This window comes from Caretta caretta, chromosome 1 (genome assembly GCF_965140235.1).
Source record: "Caretta caretta isolate rCarCar2 chromosome 1, rCarCar1.hap1, whole genome shotgun sequence".
Taxonomy (NCBI): domain Eukaryota; kingdom Metazoa; phylum Chordata; order Testudines; family Cheloniidae; genus Caretta; species Caretta caretta.
Genome location: NC_134206.1, coordinates 268,218,287 through 268,235,009, shown reverse-complemented (window position 1 = coordinate 268,235,009; position 16,723 = coordinate 268,218,287). Strand labels below are relative to the sequence as shown.

Below are 16,723 nucleotides of genomic sequence, written 5' to 3'. Positions count from 1 at the left end.
GGGGAATCACGGAATTGTTCCCTTTGCAAAACCATAAAGCAGGATAAATGTAGCACTAAAAGGACTGGTAGGTTGGGAAACCAGTTACCACCTTGCCGAATGCATTGGGACCCTGGATACCTCGTGTGTCCAATACCATCAGCACCAGCTGGCAGCAGGGCTAGGGCCTAGATTTCCTCTAACTGAAAATAATTGTGACCCTATCTTGATTAGAAACAGGGAAGTTTTTCAATTTTCCGTTGACTCAAATGATACTCTGAGCCAGAATTAGTCACAATACAGGGTTTCCCCATCAATATCAAGGATACAAAAATCAAGGAGATAGTGAAGTAAGAAAAAATTAGGATAAAGTACATATTTACACTAAAAAAACCTAATTATGTCATTTGAATGTACTCAAAATGTTCAAAGAGGAAAATCTGTCACCGACAACTCACTTTTTAGACAATATACATTAGTCCAGATTTTATTTCAAAGCATTCTAAGATTTTATTGAAATCTTAATTAATTTATTAATTCCAATTCAGCAGTCTCTCGTTAGAGTCTGTTTCTGAAGTTTTTTTGTTGAAGAATTCCCACTATTAGGTCTGTAATCGAGTGACCAAAGAGATTGAAGTGTTCTCCGACTGGTTTCTGAATGTTATAATTCTTGACGTCTGATTTGTGTCCATTTATTCTTTTACATAGAGACTGTACAGTTTGCCCAATGTACATGGCAGAGGGGCACTGCTGGCACATGATGGCATATATCACATTGGTAGATGCGCATCATGAAGGATCTACAACCTATCCTGAAGGATGACTCATCACTCTCACAGATCTTGGGAGACAGGCCAGTCTTTGCTTACAGACAGCCCCCCAACCTGAAGCAAATACTCACCAGCAACCACACACCACGCAACAAAAATACTAACCCAGGAACCTATCCTTGCAACAAAGCTCGTTGCCAACTGTGTCCACATATCTATTACGGGGACACCATCATAGGGCCTAATCACATCAGCCACACTATCAGAGGCTCGTTCACCTGCGCATCTACCAATATGATATATGCCATCATGTGCCAGCAATGCCCCTCTGCCATGTACATTGGCCAAACTGGACAGTCTCTACGCAAAAGAATAAATGGACACAAATCAGACGTCAAAAATAATAACATTCAAAAACCAGTCGGAGAACACTTCAATCTCTCTGGTCACTCGAATACAGACCTAAAAGTGGCAATTCTTCAACAAAAGAACTTCAAAAACAGACTCCAATGAGAGACTACTGAATTGGAATTAATTTCCAAACTGGATACAATTAACTTAGGCTTGAATAAAGACTGGGAGTGGATGTGTCATTACACAAAGTAAAACTATTTCCCCTTGTTTATTTCCCCCTCTGCTGTTCTTGTCAACTGCTGGAAATGGCCCACCTTGATTATCACTACAAAAGGTTCCCCCCCCGCCCACCCTGCTCTCCTGCTGGTAATAACTCACCTTTCCTGATCACTCTTGTTACAGTCTGTATGGTAACACCCATTGTTTCATGTTCTCTGTGTATATAAAATCTCCCTGCTATATTTTCTACTGTATGCATCCGATGAAGTGAGCAGTAGCTCACGCAAGCTTATGCTCTAATAAATGTGTTAGTCTCTAAGGTGCCACAAGTACTCCTTTTCTTTTTGCGGATACAGACTAACACGGCTGCTACTCTGAAACCTATTTTATGTTGTTATTCTTATTTTATTATTGTGAAAACACAATCTGTAACATTATCCTTTAGTTTTCAAAATGGAAGCACAAAAGGATATCAGTAAAATTCTCCAGCCAGACAGGTTGCCTGATTGTATATACTTAAAGGAGGGTAGCCCAGGGGGAAATCACCCGAGTTAGCAAGCTTGAGCCAAAATTTTTTAAATGTGGGACTTTGGCCTGAATTTCAGACATGCTAAACAACCTCAGCTCCCTCTGAAGTCAGCTGGAGCTTCAGGTACTCAGCACCTTTGAAAAATCATGCCACTTCTATTTAGGTGCTGAAATATAAAATGTGGAGCCCAACCTTAGGCAACAAAGTTTGAAAATTTTGGCCTGTATCTTGATTAAACACAGACATTTTCTCTGAAGTTCTAGTTGATTGCTTACTCCACATGACAGGTTCAACAGTAAATAAATTATGTCTTACTAAATTATGTCTTCCCTAGCAGAGGTACACAGGAGGAAGCAGAGGGCTCAGGCAGCCACTTCTGCCCTAGCATACCCACGCTGGAGGCAGCCATAATGTAGTGAGCTAATGCAATGCCTGCTGCCCCAGAAAGAATACATCTGGATAGGCTGCCCCACCAGCACCTGCTTTGCTGAGGGAAGTGCTGATTCAACCTTTTAAAGAAGCATACAGCAAGAGATGTTGTTCAGCACCGCCTCCCACCAATATCCAAGCATAGTATCCTTGACATAGGCATAATGGGGCAGATCCCCAACGTACACAAATTATTGCTCAATTAAAATCAATGGAGCTATGACAATTTACACCTGAGGATCTGGCCCAATGCCTCTAAGCACCACCACTTAAGATAGCTAGTGACCCTTTCCCCAACCTCGCTGTGCAGCTCTCCATTTTAATGGCATAATTAAGACCTAAGTTTTGTGAAAAACTGAACAGCTACAGACAATATAGAGCAGTTGATGTGCTCCATGAATTCCGGTCTTACAGAACATCACATAGCGGCTGGTTGGTGGTGTTCGAGAATGTTTCGGAAGTGCCCTCAACATAGAAAACATTATATAACTTTGTTATTATTGTGCAGTGATCACGCTTAACGTAGAAAAAGCATTTGACTGGATCGAGTGGAGCAATATAGATATGTTCTGAGATGGGTAAGGCTTGAACAGAATTTCTGAAATTGGTCTTATGTACTAGCCCTAAATCACTGAATGTCATTCTCAAAATTTTCACAGGCAGAGACTCTAAACAGGAGTTCCACCTGTTACATAACATGGCCATACAGATGCCTACTCAAATTATAACAAAACAACTAGAGTAGATTGCGTAAAAGTAGAAAATTATATATTTCATATTATTCCTGCACTGCTGTCATCCTCCGATTCCTGGAATAAATGAAACTTTGCAAAAATTATATGAGCTCAAAGATTTATTCCCATCATGTATGGATATGAAAATTATCATCAAGGCTCAGTTTATAAAGTTAATCAGTGGTGTGGAATCCTCTAGTGAACAGATTGGTGCAATGGGCAAGTACATCCCTGGAGACTTGAGTTCCCATATCAGATTGCAAGTGAAAATTAGTTTGGCTGTTTCATCTGTTTCATCTATTTGGGTATTTTGGAAAGCCAATAAATACATAATCAGTCTTATGAGGGGCCTGAGGACGGAATAACACAGGACACTGCCAATCAGTACTGAGACGCACTAGCACAGTTCTGTGAAAAACCTTTCTTCCTGGTTTCTTGACTCAGGCTAGAGCCAAGACTCTCCCCTCACTTTCATGAATACCAATTCACTTTCATATTTTTAAGGAAAATAATTATGTGCATACAGTTCTGTAATGCAGTTTAATTGTAACACCATAGCATGCATATTGTACTCTCTCTTTTCACTAAACATTTACAGAATAATTTTTACTAAAATATTTTTCTATGCATTTGGAGCCCACTGACTTCAATAGTAGTTTATTAATGTTAATGGAAAGTGTTATCGATTTACTTACATGTATCATAATTACAGAACAGATGTTTGACAGGTGAATCAGGTTTTAAATTTAAAAATTAGCTTTCTAGGTGACTGCATTATTGATAATATTGTACAGTTATTACATTTTGGTATGATCTATGAAGTCATATCTGGAAAATTAAATATCAAAACAACTAAATGGCATAAATGTTTTACCGTTTCTATATAGACTTGGCTTTTCTGCTTAGGCACCTTCTGTTATTTTAAATTCTAATTTTTAACTATTTCTAAATTGTTGCTTACTCAAGAATTCAAACTACACTTGAAACTATGTAAGACTTTATAAAGCAGAATAAAACATCAGCATAGATTATTTCTGCAAAACGTCCTGGAGCCTTTTGATGTTGATGGGGGTTTTGATATTGACTTCCACTTTGTCACACCTGCTTTCATTGGAATTTTTTGTACTATTTGTACTATTGTGTGTGCCTCAGTTTCCCTGGTGTGCTGTTACGCTGTGGGGGTGAAAAAGGACAGTTTGCTCTTAGGACAGGCTAAGAGACAAGGGTGTGAGCATTGCCTATCTGTCTGTGGCTAGATCCCCATATCAGTGGAGCACTTGAGAAGACAAACGCAAATCTAATTGCTCAGACATTGAGACCTAGCAACCAAGGACTCAAGGGATTTGGATCTCCCCACTTCTCAGAAGGTAGGCTGAGCAACATTCCCCAGCAAGAGAACAAATGCCTTGGAAGGTGTGAGGTGGGGAGATAAGAGTTGACTTCTGGAAGGACTCAGGGCTCACATCTTCAGTATGACCAAGGAAGTCAGATGGAGAGACAAACAGAGCTTGAACCAAGAGTTCACTGCATTTTGGCTGGGCTCTGGGCTAACCAGAATGAACTATGCTCTTTAATCTTCAGTTCTCTCTACTACTGTAAAGACTTCCTATCCTGCGTTCCAGTTCACAAATAAATCTTACTGTTTTTACAATGCTGTATGAGGTGTATTAATCCCTGAAGAATGTTCAAGTCTCCATCAGGACTCTGTCTCAGTTGGACTCGCTGACGGAGCTCATGGTGTGAATCATGAATGCTGAGGGCCCAGAGGTGCAGTCTAAGGAGGCAGTGAAGCCACATGGCTTACCCTGAAGGAAGAGAGAGACCGGTAAAGGGGTCTGGCACACGTGAGGGGTTCTTCCTAGAGACTGTTTGAAAGTTGGGGGCAAAGCACCAATCCTGTGGATCCATGATAGCAGGATGAGACCCATAAAACAAATGAACAGATGGCCAACCATTATAAACACATCATTTTAATCTATAGCTGCTCTTCATCCACACATTTTGGTACTGTTTAACTATATAGCAATAAACTCTGATGAACATTGTCATTCACTTTGTATTTTCATATACAGGGATAATCCCACTCACTCGTTTCTTTGACTCATTATTCTACCTGTGAGTTTGCAATCATTCATAGCTCTTAGAAATTAAAACAAATTAGGTATAATACGATGTTCACCACTGCAACATAGAATCAGAAGAAAGAAACTGCCCTGACTATGCTCTTTGGAGCACATATACACTAATAGGTCTGCTATTCCCACTGATTTCTGAGACAACTCCCACTGACTTCAATCAAAGCAGGACGGGGTCCTAAGTAATACATGCTCGTGTCACAGACTACATTAAGGGTCTGGTCTTGCATTGCAGTCAGTGGGACCACTCACCTAATTAAGGGATTACATGATCAGCTCCCAAGCTAATACTTAGCTACAGTAGGACAAGTGAAAGAATGATTCACCTTCCTTTATGTAATATTTCTCATCTTATTTTTCTCTGATTTTTAAACTATTTTATTCTCCCCAAAAGAAAAATACTGCTTGAGGAAAGTGTTTTAGAATTTAATCAGTGGGCTAAATCCTGCAGTCACACACGCAAGACTCTCCATTGACTTCATTTGTTGTTATTAGTACCAAGTGCCAGAGCCATGGTATCTGGTCTTCAGTATTTCAAATAAGAGTAGAACCACTTGCTTCCCTGCGGCCTGCTGTTTTAAAAGAGAATGGAGAAGAAACTGTCCAGTCACATGAGGACTCAAGATCTCCTAAGTGAACCAGATGGAAACACCTGAACAAAGAGATGCATTTTACAGCAATTTCTAAATGTGTCCAGGTATGTGCTTAAATGTATTTCTGGGGGGAGCAAATTCCAAAAGGCACAGGCCTGCTTGAGAGAATGCCCTGCTTGCAACTCCGTTAGATCTGACCCACAGGCCACTGAATTCAAACATTGCAGATGCATCTACATCAGCTGGTGGGTTGGGGAATAATCTGATGCTCATTACAGTCACCTCAGTTAAGGTAAATGTATATTACACAAGCACCTTGAATTTCATCGAGCAGCTGAATAGCAGAGAGTGCAGAAACGCAAGTACAAGTGTGATGTGTTTTCACCTGACCACCTCACTCGAAGGGGTGGCTGCATTGTGAACTAGCAGGAATTTCCAACTGGTTTTTACAAAGAATCCTACTAGAGTCCATTTCGGCAATCTTGCCAAGAGGTCATGAAACATGGATAACTGAGATAAGATCTATATATGGGGAAAAACAACAGGAACATCTCTGCCATTTGTAGATTGGGAGCAGTGATGGTTCTAAGCAGTGTCCCTATGTTGTGGACCACTTTAATAATGGTTCAGCAAATACCCTCTGTTGATGGAGAAGTTACAGACTTTCCCAGGTCTTGAAAGCTATTCCTATTGAGCGTTAGAATCAACTTTGTCTTGTCCAGACAAAAGGCAAAGATTTCAATCTAGATCCCTGCTTCCGTGAGCTTTGTATGGTGGTGTCTGGGTCAGACATATCAGCAATATACTGATGACATTGCAGCCCATATCATCTCATGATTCTCTCAAAAGATTCATACAGGTGTTGAATAGAAAAGGATAGGGTCCTCTGGAACCCCACACACGAGGGCCCAGCTAAGGAAGAGCAGACACCCATCACCACCATTTGGGAAGGACTAGAAAGAAATGAGCAGGATCGCTCTAAAGTATTCCATCCACACCTGCTATAGCAGGCAGTTTGTGTAAGTAGTATCTCATGAATGATAGCGTCAAAGGCTGTTAAAGATAGAGGAATGTCAGCAAAGGTGACTGGCCTTTTTCCAGTGCCCTTGGAACATCAACCATGGCAATAAGAACCATTTCCATGCTGTTGCCTAATTCTGAATATGTCAGATCTGAGATATTTTTGGAATTGGTTTGCTATCACTTTTTCAATTATCTTTCCTAGAAAGAGGAGGTTAGTTATTCAGGACACTGGTGTCCAGAGCTGATTTCTTTAGCAGAGCCCTGAAAATACTTTTTTCACAGTAGCCGACATTCCTTTCAGCCAGAATGGGCAGAGATACAGTTAACATGAAGTCAGGCATACTATTTGCAAAGCTGCAAGTTTCTCCACTTTGGATATAGTTTTACAGTATTGCTGCCCTCTTCCACCTTCACCTTGTTATTCCAGATCTCATAAGGGAGATTTCAATTCCTAAATCTGGACAATTTAGTGCAGATAATGCAAATACAAAGGCAGAAGAAAAAAGGTCTGTCTTTCTCCCCATGCTGACTGCTGCACAGCGTTGCAAGAACTCTTTGTGTCAGAGACAGATTAATCGCTGGACCTCTCACAGAAACTCCCTAGTGTTCTTCTCACTTTTTCATTTGTTACAGGTAATCAAATCAAGGTGACCTATTGAAGATGGCTCAGAAGAAAGGAGCATGCTGGTGGTTGTGTAGAGCTGAACAGTTGCAGAGATATATCAGACAACCTGTACTTTGGAACGGATGAGAAAAGACGTATCTTCCAGGGTATCTGGAAATTAATAGGATCAATAAATCTCCATAAAAGCAGTCATCAAACCATGACAGCAATTGTTTCCCATTTCCATTTCCTTGGCAGTGACAAGTTCTAGAACATCTTGAACACCTGGGACCAAAGATTATTTGTTCTAGACATGAGTTGGCATGAGGACCAAGAGGCCTTGTGCCAGCAACTCACTGGTACTGCCTACACCAAGGGATGAATTATGTTGATTTGTGGTGGTTCAGAAGGCTGGTGTAATTCTCTGGAGATGTCATTTGTTCTCCAGAATTTAACTTTCATTTTTTTACAATGAAAAAAGCATTCACTAGTTCTTACAATTGTGAAAAAAACTTTAAAAATGTGAATCAAGTATAAAGTGATGTCTGCCTGAGTCTGCAAACAGCCTGAAACGATAACTCTGATAGAGGTATGAACCAGTCAATTCATCTCAAAGGTGTGCTAACTTTGAAGCCTAATTATAATTTAAATTTTCAACATTGTTAATCAAGGCTGAGCAAATCATGGGAGAGGGGCAACAATATGAATCTCTCTACAGTCTAGAGAGAGTGGTGTTTTGTTTCTCAATTGTCTTAAGTGGCTGAAGTTTGGACTATGTATGGAGCTTAGAAAGGTACCTTTCATTTCCGCCGCACCACCACCACAACCCCTATCCTGCATGCAAAATGAAATCTCCCAGGACTAACTGTCATGGGGACTTCAGTACACGGCTTGACAATATCTCAGTAAACTTCAGAGCACTGTGGAAGTTTGATATATACATGAAGACTGCAGCTCATTATGTTTATCATTATGGTTTAATAGATAAATACACAGGAAGATTTTTTCAAAAATGTGTACTTTTGACAGATTAAACAAAATGGAATCAGTACCACCCAGATTGCTGATAAAATTTAAAAGAAAACAAATAAATATATAAAAACATCCACCATGGAAACACAATTAATAGTAGTCTGTTCTTGGAACTTAAGTTTAATCATAATTGAGTGGGGGCAATCAATGGTCCTTCTTGAACATCCTCAGTTACAGAACTACTACCCAGAGATTTCCTTTATTCTCTCACTGGCTGCATTTAGGGAAGGCTGCACACCACAGCTAGAGTTCCCTTGTCTTGTTTTTGCATCTTCTACCCCTTTTTTCTCCATTCCTCTAAGTAATTTGGAAATTAATCCATTTGAAAGTGGAGGGAGGTGTTTTAAGATGGCATCACAAGGAGAAAAACTGAGTCCTTAACCATCTGACTTTGTTTTTTACCACACAGTGCTTAGATGTATTGTGATAGGTGAACTATAAATGCCTTGAATTAATATACAGAAGCACAATAGGTTTTTGTAATTGCATTTTTATGGATAAGCTCGTCTGGCATTGGCTGATCACCACATCTCCTTCTTTTAAACCAAACAAAATTTAACAGATCAGTAGTGTTACAAGATTCTTTTCCCCCGTTGATACATATGGGTATTTTTGCTGGTCCCAATCCTGCATTCATTTGCACACATGGCTAACAGAGGAAGTCATTGGGACAGCCCACATGCCTAAAGTTAAGCACACCTGTAAGAAACTGAAAGATCAAGAGGCCTGTGAGAGTTACAAATCCACATCAAAGGGAAAAAGACCCCCATGGTGAACAAGTGTCAAATTACTACACCAAAATTCATCAGCTATAATAACTAAATCTTCATTGATTTTATAGCACCATTAAACACTTTGTAATACCATCAGAATGGAGTTTTATAACATCATGGTAATTGCACATTGCAGGATCAAGGCGTCCTGCTTTGAAAATAAACGTCTACTCATTTTACGTAAATGCCTTGGATTTGTATTGGTATTCATTTAGAAATTGGGAACCATTACACTGTGACAACATTCTATTCTCCTGACCTTATCTCTTCAGCAGAATATTATATCTTATTATTTCTCATATACAGTGTAGCACATAAATATGTGGATTTTTAACATGGATCCAAAAGAGCAGTTACTGACTGTGACAGCAAAGGCTACTTTCAGACTAGTTTGTAGCTCATTGACACAATAGACCAGAATGTCTCCAAAGGAACCAATAAGATATGTTTTGTCAGTAATGTTCCCCAACTGGACATTATGGTTTATTTTGTTAATATTGCTGCTGTTCAGAGCACTGTGGAATAAATCTTGATTTCATGTATGTGGGCATGGATTGCCAGCAACCAACCACTTCACACACATGTACAAAAGTGGAAAGGAATTTTGCAAGATACATGAAAATATGTCTTAGTCCACATGCTTAAAATCCTTAAAGAAAAACATTACTGCACATGTGAAATAGCATTCTAAATAATATGCTAATATCAATACTGCCAACCTTAATTCCAGAATATAAAATAATGGCTTGTTATACTTTATTTTTAAAATCTAAGCCTTTTTGAATTATGAAAGCATGAATCATGATTTCAACCTGTACACATCGCTGTTTCTTTCTCTTTCACGTTCATAGCCCTTACACAGCAGAACTGATCTTCTTGACAATGTCTAAACAAAAAGGGCAAAATAGTATGGCTGTAAAGCTGAGACCTTCTTTGACAAGTTTTAGTCCGGAGCAAATTACATCCAAGTTATAAAGTCACTGAAAATAGAGGTTTACAATGTAAATGCTGACACAACCTTCATGAAAGCAGCAATTGCAGGCTCTCCATGCTATATTATAGCTCTCCAGGGTGTATCACTTGAAAGTACATGCCCACTCTCCCCTACCCCAAAAGATTAATCATTGCTTAAAAATACATGGAGAGAGCACAGTGTAGATAAAGCTTTTCAGTGTCTCTTCCTCCCAGTACCACTCAGAGGTGATGAAAACTCACCAGACGACAGGACCATCTCCATCAGGCAGCTGAAACTACAGTGCACGCGATTAACATTTTGCTTTACCTTTTCCGTTTTTTTTTTTAAACAAGGGAAGATCGACATCCCTGAAGACGGAGCATTTGGCTGGGGGGGGGGGGGGGGAGGGGGAAAGAACCGATCCTTGGGATCACCTGCACTTTGCAACCCCACAAAGCTGGAGCAAGGCGGGCAAATAAATAGGCAGACAGCACAGGTTAACATAAAATAACCCCTAGCATCAACCCAAACTACAGCAACGGGGGGTGAGCCCCTCCAGGCTCGGGCTCAGCTTCCGGACCCATTTGCAGAAATCGCCCTTCCCCACCAAACCCGGGGGGCTGCGGAGGGGGTGCTGGAGGGAGGGGAACAGCGGTCCATGCAATGGCAATTCCGGCGCACTGGCTACTCACCGGCCCCCGGTCTCACCTAGGAGCGGCGGCGGCGGCGGCAGGGTGGGGGCGAGCCCGGCCGGGCTGGGCGGGAGGCCGCTGCTCTCGGGGAGATTTCAGTGCGGCAGCTGCTATCCCTCGCCTTTGTGCATCTTGCCTTGCCCCGCGGAGTGAGGCAGGGAGAGCGCGGCGGAGCCGAGCACAGCTGAGCGCTCCCCCGCTCCCCTCCCGAAGCCAGCCGGCACCGCCGCGCGCGCCCCCGCGCAGCCAGCACCGCCCCCCCGCCGCCTCTCTCCGCGCGCGCCCGCGGCGCGCTCCGGGCCGGGGCAGCGGCTCGCTCCGCGCCCGCTTGCCCTCGCGCCGGGGGGAAGGGCCGGGCCGGGGGGCGCGCGCTCCCCTGCACCCCGGGGCTGGCTGGGTCCCGGCGCCGCGCTGGCTGCTGCTGCTGCGCGCCCCCCGCCGCCCCCGCTCGCATCCCGTTACTATGGTTATTCTCGGTGTCTCCCCCGCGCGGGGTGGGGGCGGCGGCGGCCGCTCTGCAGGCGCCCACATGCCGCCCCGGGGAGCCGGCCGCCGCCGCCTGCACCTGGGCCACCATGGGGCTGCTGCGCAGGAGCCGGGGAGGCTGCGGGCAGCCGGGGCACGGGGTGTCACAGAGGAGACGGGTGGGGTTGGAGGTAGAACCGCCCCCCCCCCCCGCAATGGCGGGCCAGAGACAAATCAGCCCCTTCCTCTAGCGGGAATGGGGTGGGGGGCACGACAGCAGGACCCCGAAAGTGCAGGGCCAGGGGAAAGTCACTGTCTGCAGCGGCTGCAACTTGCAGAGAGGAGGAGAAACCCATTTTGTTTCCTACCAGCTGCCAAACAGCTTCCCTGTCTCTCCTCTCAGCTCAGGCACTTTGTTTTACATCACTGTTTAAATACATCTTAGCAAATCTAAAATTCATGAGTTAATGTGAGCAGATAACCACCCCAGCGGATTATTTCCTTCAGGAACGGCGTCCCCCTAAGCACCAACAGCATCCACGAATAAAGGAAATATAAAACAAAAGATAATTTCCTTAATATTTAACTTTTAAAAATGTCTCAGGGCAGAATTGCACTCACAGATCCCCATGGTGGCTCTCAAATGTTATTTCACTCCCCCAAGGGAAGTTTTGTGTATGTAAGATGAGCACATTATCAATCAAGGTCTGCCCAGTGGGTCTAAGAGCAGAATTTTGCCAAGTCAAAATATCATACTACAATGAGCTAAGTGCAATGATGTGACGTGTGTGGTTTCTCGTGAAAATTACATTACTGTAGTACAGTTCCAATAGACTGCAAGGTTTACTCTAGGAACTAGTGGGTTAAAGAACTTAGGCCCTTATTTTGCAATTGAACCCACATAGCCTCAATTGTGGATTGGAGGATCAGGGCCTAACTTTTTAGATGTTGGGTTTACTAAAAACAAACAAAAAAGTGAATTTAGTGGTTTTGCCCCATATTCTTGATTTCTAAACATCTGAAGTCACCACACTAAAATTTTGTATGATTTGCAGTCTCTGCAAAAGAAAGACTAAGGCCTTGGCTACACTACAAAATTAAGTCGACCAGGCTAGGTTAGAAGAAAAGGAGGACTTGTGGCACCTTAGAGACTAAGGTGCCACAAGTCCTCCTTTTATTTTTGTGGATACAGACTAACACAGCTACTACTCTGAAAAAAGGCTAGTTTAGGTCAGCGTACAGTCACCACAGTAATTCAATTGGCTGTTGGTGTCCACGCTATCCTCCTGCTGCTGTTGAGTGAGGCATGTCCTCAGCAGGAGCGCTTGCACCAACCTAAGTGGAGCAGGGGGGCTCAAGCTGTGAACCCCACATGAGGCTGGCAGCCAACATGCAATGTAAGTAATGTGGTGTCTACATGGACACTGCATCACCCTAACGACATCAGCCTAAGCACTATGCCTATTGCAGAGGTGCAGTTATTAGGTCGGTGCAGTGAGCAACTTACTTTGGCGGGAGCAACGTTGTAATACAGACTCTTAGGCCTGGTCTACAGTATGCGGTTATTTCGGAATTAGCCAAGTTACCTTGAAATAAAACTGGTTCTGTCCACACGACCAAACCAGTTTTTTCAATTTAAAGGGCTCTTTACTCCGATTTCTGTACTCCACCTCAGCAAGTGGAGTAGAGTTAAATCAAGATTGCAGTTCCGGGTTACAGGTACTGTGGCCGCAATTCAACGATATTGGCCTCTGGGAGCTATCCCAGAATGCTCCCTTGTGACCGCTCTGGACAACACTCTGAACTCTGATGCACTAGCCAGGTAGGCAGTAAAAGCCCCAGGAACTTTTGAATTTCCTGTTTGGTCACCATCAGCACAGGTGACCATCAGCACAGTACACCATCACAGGTGACCATGCAGAGTCCACCATCTCAAGGGACCACGCAGTCCCGGATTCACAGAGGAGCTCCAGCATGGTCCGAATGGGAGGTACTGGATCTCATTGCATGTTGGGGAGACGAATCTGCTATGTCAGAACTACATTAAAAAAAAAAGGAACGCAAATACGTATGCTAAAGGCTCCAGGGCCATGACGGAAAGAGGCTACTCCAGGGACACAGGGCAGTGTCGTACAAAAATCAAGGAGCTCAGGCAAGCCTACCAAAAAGCCAGGGAGGCAAACAGGTGCTCTGGGTCACAGCCCCATGCCGCTTCTACCATGAGCTGCATGCAATTATGGGGGGTGACGCACCACTACCCCAACACTGTCCGTGGACACCTGCAAGGGGGGAGTAGCACGGAGCAAGGAGGATGAGTTTTTGGAGGACGAAGAGGAGGAGGAGGAGGACAGTGCACAGGCGGCAAGTGGGGAATCTGTTTCCCCCCCTAGCCAGGAACTATTCTTAACGCTGGAGCCAATAGCCTCCCCCCACTCCCAAAGCATGCTCCCAGACCATGACCCTGGATAAGGCACTTCTGGTGAGTGAGAGCTTGATCGGAGCCACGCGGTGTGGGGTGGGGGGAAACCCAGACGCGCTGGGCTGTTCGGGTTTAGTTTAAAGGGCTCATCCCTGCTCAGAGCCTCATCGGAGCCCCGCGGTGTGTGTATGTGTGTGCGGGGGGGAGGGTGTTGTGTGAAGCGATCATCCCAGAGAGCCCGCAGGCTGCCTGCAAGCTGAATTCTGTTGCTTGACTGCATGTGATGGCTTACTCACACCAAAGTGGCAGGCACTTCAGTATAGAAGGCAAAATGAGACCTTGTACAGAAAGAACATGTGCTGTGTACTATGAATTGCCTGTTTCACTGAGAAACAGTGTCCCCTTTGTTCTCTAAAATGTATCTTTTAAAATACTACCCTCCTTTTTCTCCTCCTGCAGCAGGTGCAAATGTTTCAATGCGGCCCCTGTGTACTCCGTCCCAGAGGCTGGTCCAGATTAGAAGGTGGAAAAAATGAACTCGGGACGACATGTTTGCGGAGCTCATGCAGTCCTCCCGCACTAATAGGGCCCAGTTGAATGCGTGGAGGGAAACAATTGTGGAGTCGCGTAAAGTGTTACATGAATATGAAGAGAGGAGGGACGCACGCAATGAGAGCAGACAGGATGCTATGGTCAAGCTCATGGGGGATCAAACTGACATGCTCCGCTGTATGGTGGATCTAATGCAGGAAAGGCAGCAAGACCACAGACTGCCGCTGCAGCCCCTGAATAACCGCCCTCCCTCCTTCCCAAGTTCCATAGCCTCCTCACCCAGACACCCAAGAACATAGGGTAGAGGAGGCTATGGGGACCCACACAGTCAACCCCAGAGGATTGCACAAACAGCAGAAAGCTGGCATATCCTAAATTTCGATTTGGTTTCTGGACCCCTAACCAAACACCTCCCTACCCCCCATCTAGCTTCCGATTTCTCTCAATGTTTTGTGCAACAAATTATAAAGAACGGTTTTTAAACAATTGTGACTTTATTTCCTTTCATATATATATAGGGGGCAGGTAACTTTAAGAGAAACAAACACAACTGTTACACTCTACCCTGGCCAGTCATGAAACTGGCTTTCAAAGCACGCCCTGCTGCGCTCTTCTAATTGCCCTGTTGTCTGGCTGTGCGAAACTGGCCCCCAGGCGAGTTGCCTCAACCTCCCACCCTGCCATAAACGTCTCCCCCTTACTCTCACAGATATTGTGGAGCACACAACAAGCAGCAATTACAATTGTAATATTGGTTGTGCTGAGATCTAACCGAGTCAGTAAACTGCACCAGCGCACTTTCAAATGTCCAAACGCACATTCTACCACCATTCTGCACTTGCTTAGCCTATAGTTGAACTGCTTCTTACTACTGTCCAGGGTGCCTGTGTATGGCTTCATGAGTCATGGAATTAAGGGGTAGGCTGGGTCCCTGAGGATAACTATCGGCATTTCAACATCCCCAACAGTAATTTTCTGGTCTGGGAAATAAGTTCCTTCCTGCAGCTGTACAAACAGACCAGAGTTCCTGAAGATGCGAGCATCATGCACCTTTCCCGGCCATCCCACGTTGATGTCGGTGAAACATCCCTTGTGATGCACCAGTGCTTGCAGCACCATGGAAAAGTACCCATTGCGGTTTATATACTGGCCGCCCCGGTGTTCCAGGGCCAAGATAGGGATATGCGTTCTGTCTATTGCCCCGCCACAGTTAGGAAAGCCCAGCGCATTAAAGCCATCCAAAATGGTCTGCACATTTCCCAAAGTCACTACCCTTGATAGCAGCTGGTAAATGATTGTGTTGGCTACTTGCAGCACAGCAGCCCCCATAGTAGATTTCCCCACTCCAAACTCATTCCCGACTGTCAGGAGTTGTAAGCTTCCACAGGGCTATGGCCACTCGCTTCTCAACTGTGAGGGCTGCTCTCATTTTGGTGTCTTTGCACTTCAGGGCAGGGGACAGCAAGTCACAAAGTTCCATGAAAGTGGCCCTACGCATACGAAAATTTCTCAGCCACTGGGAATCATCCCATACCTGCAACACTATGCGGTCCCACCAGTCTGTGCTTGTTTCCCGGGCCCAGAATCGGCATTCCATGGCATGAACCTGGCCCAACACCACCAGGATCTCCCAATTGCCACATGCCGTGCCGTCTGTGTCCATGTCCTCATCACTATAGTAATCGCGCTGTTGTCGCTTCCTCGTCCAGTTTTGCAGGTACTGCACATACTGCTGGATAATGCGCGAAGTATTTACAATGGTCAAAACTGCAGCGGAGATCTGATCGGGCTCCATGGCTATGGCGCCTGCATGGGTAATCCTGGAAAAAGGGTGCGAAATGTAGGAGAGCAGAGTGGCAGTGGAAGCTGTGCTGTTCAGTTCACGGCAGCCGAACAACGGCTGCAAATGGTTGTCTTCTGTGGCTTTCACGGAGGTGGGAGCCCAGGACAGATAACATGGAGAAGCTCGGAAGCGTGGCAATAGTGGGAGAGCAGAGTTGGCGGCGGAAGCTGTGCTGCTCGGTTCACGATGGCCGAGCAGCGTTGAGTTGGAGAGGCAGATTCACAGTAGCAGGAGAGCAGCGGTGCACCGTATGCTGAAAGCAGTATGGTGTCTGCATGCCAAAAAAGCGCGAAATGATTGTCTGATGTAGCTTTCTGATGACACACGCCCAGAAACACCCGCGAGAATGTTTTTGCCCCATCATGCACTGGGAGCTTAACCCAGAATTCCAATGGGCGGCAGGGACTGTGGGAACTGTGGGACAGCTACCCACAGTGCACCGTTCTGACATTCGATGCTAGCCTTGGTACTGTGGACGCAATCTGCTGAATTCACCCGCTTTAGTGGGGACACAGAAGACCGAATGTATAAAATAGCTTCTGAAAATTCGAATAGAATAATTTCAAAATAATTTCGTACTGTAGACGTACCCTTACAGAGTTATCTTACTTCAACCTAACTCT

The 16,723-nt window shown here is 44.6% G+C and overlaps 1 protein-coding gene across 15 annotated transcripts in view; it reads right to left on the bottom strand.

The window, feature by feature from the left end:
• ANKS1B (ankyrin repeat and sterile alpha motif domain containing 1B) overlaps window positions 1-16,723 on the bottom strand; it is a 770,082-nt gene that overhangs the window by 122,009 nt on the left and 631,350 nt on the right. Inside the window, exon 1 of one of the 15 annotated variants that reach the window (XM_048835484.2) lies at window positions 10,822-11,039. The exons of 13 other annotated variants lie outside the window; for them this stretch is intronic. The gene's annotated coding sequence lies outside the window, so the exon portion shown is untranslated. Of the gene's footprint in view, window positions 1-10,821; window positions 11,040-16,723 lie in introns of those variants that run through there. One more of the 15 variants, XM_048835485.2, reaches the window with a different exon arrangement.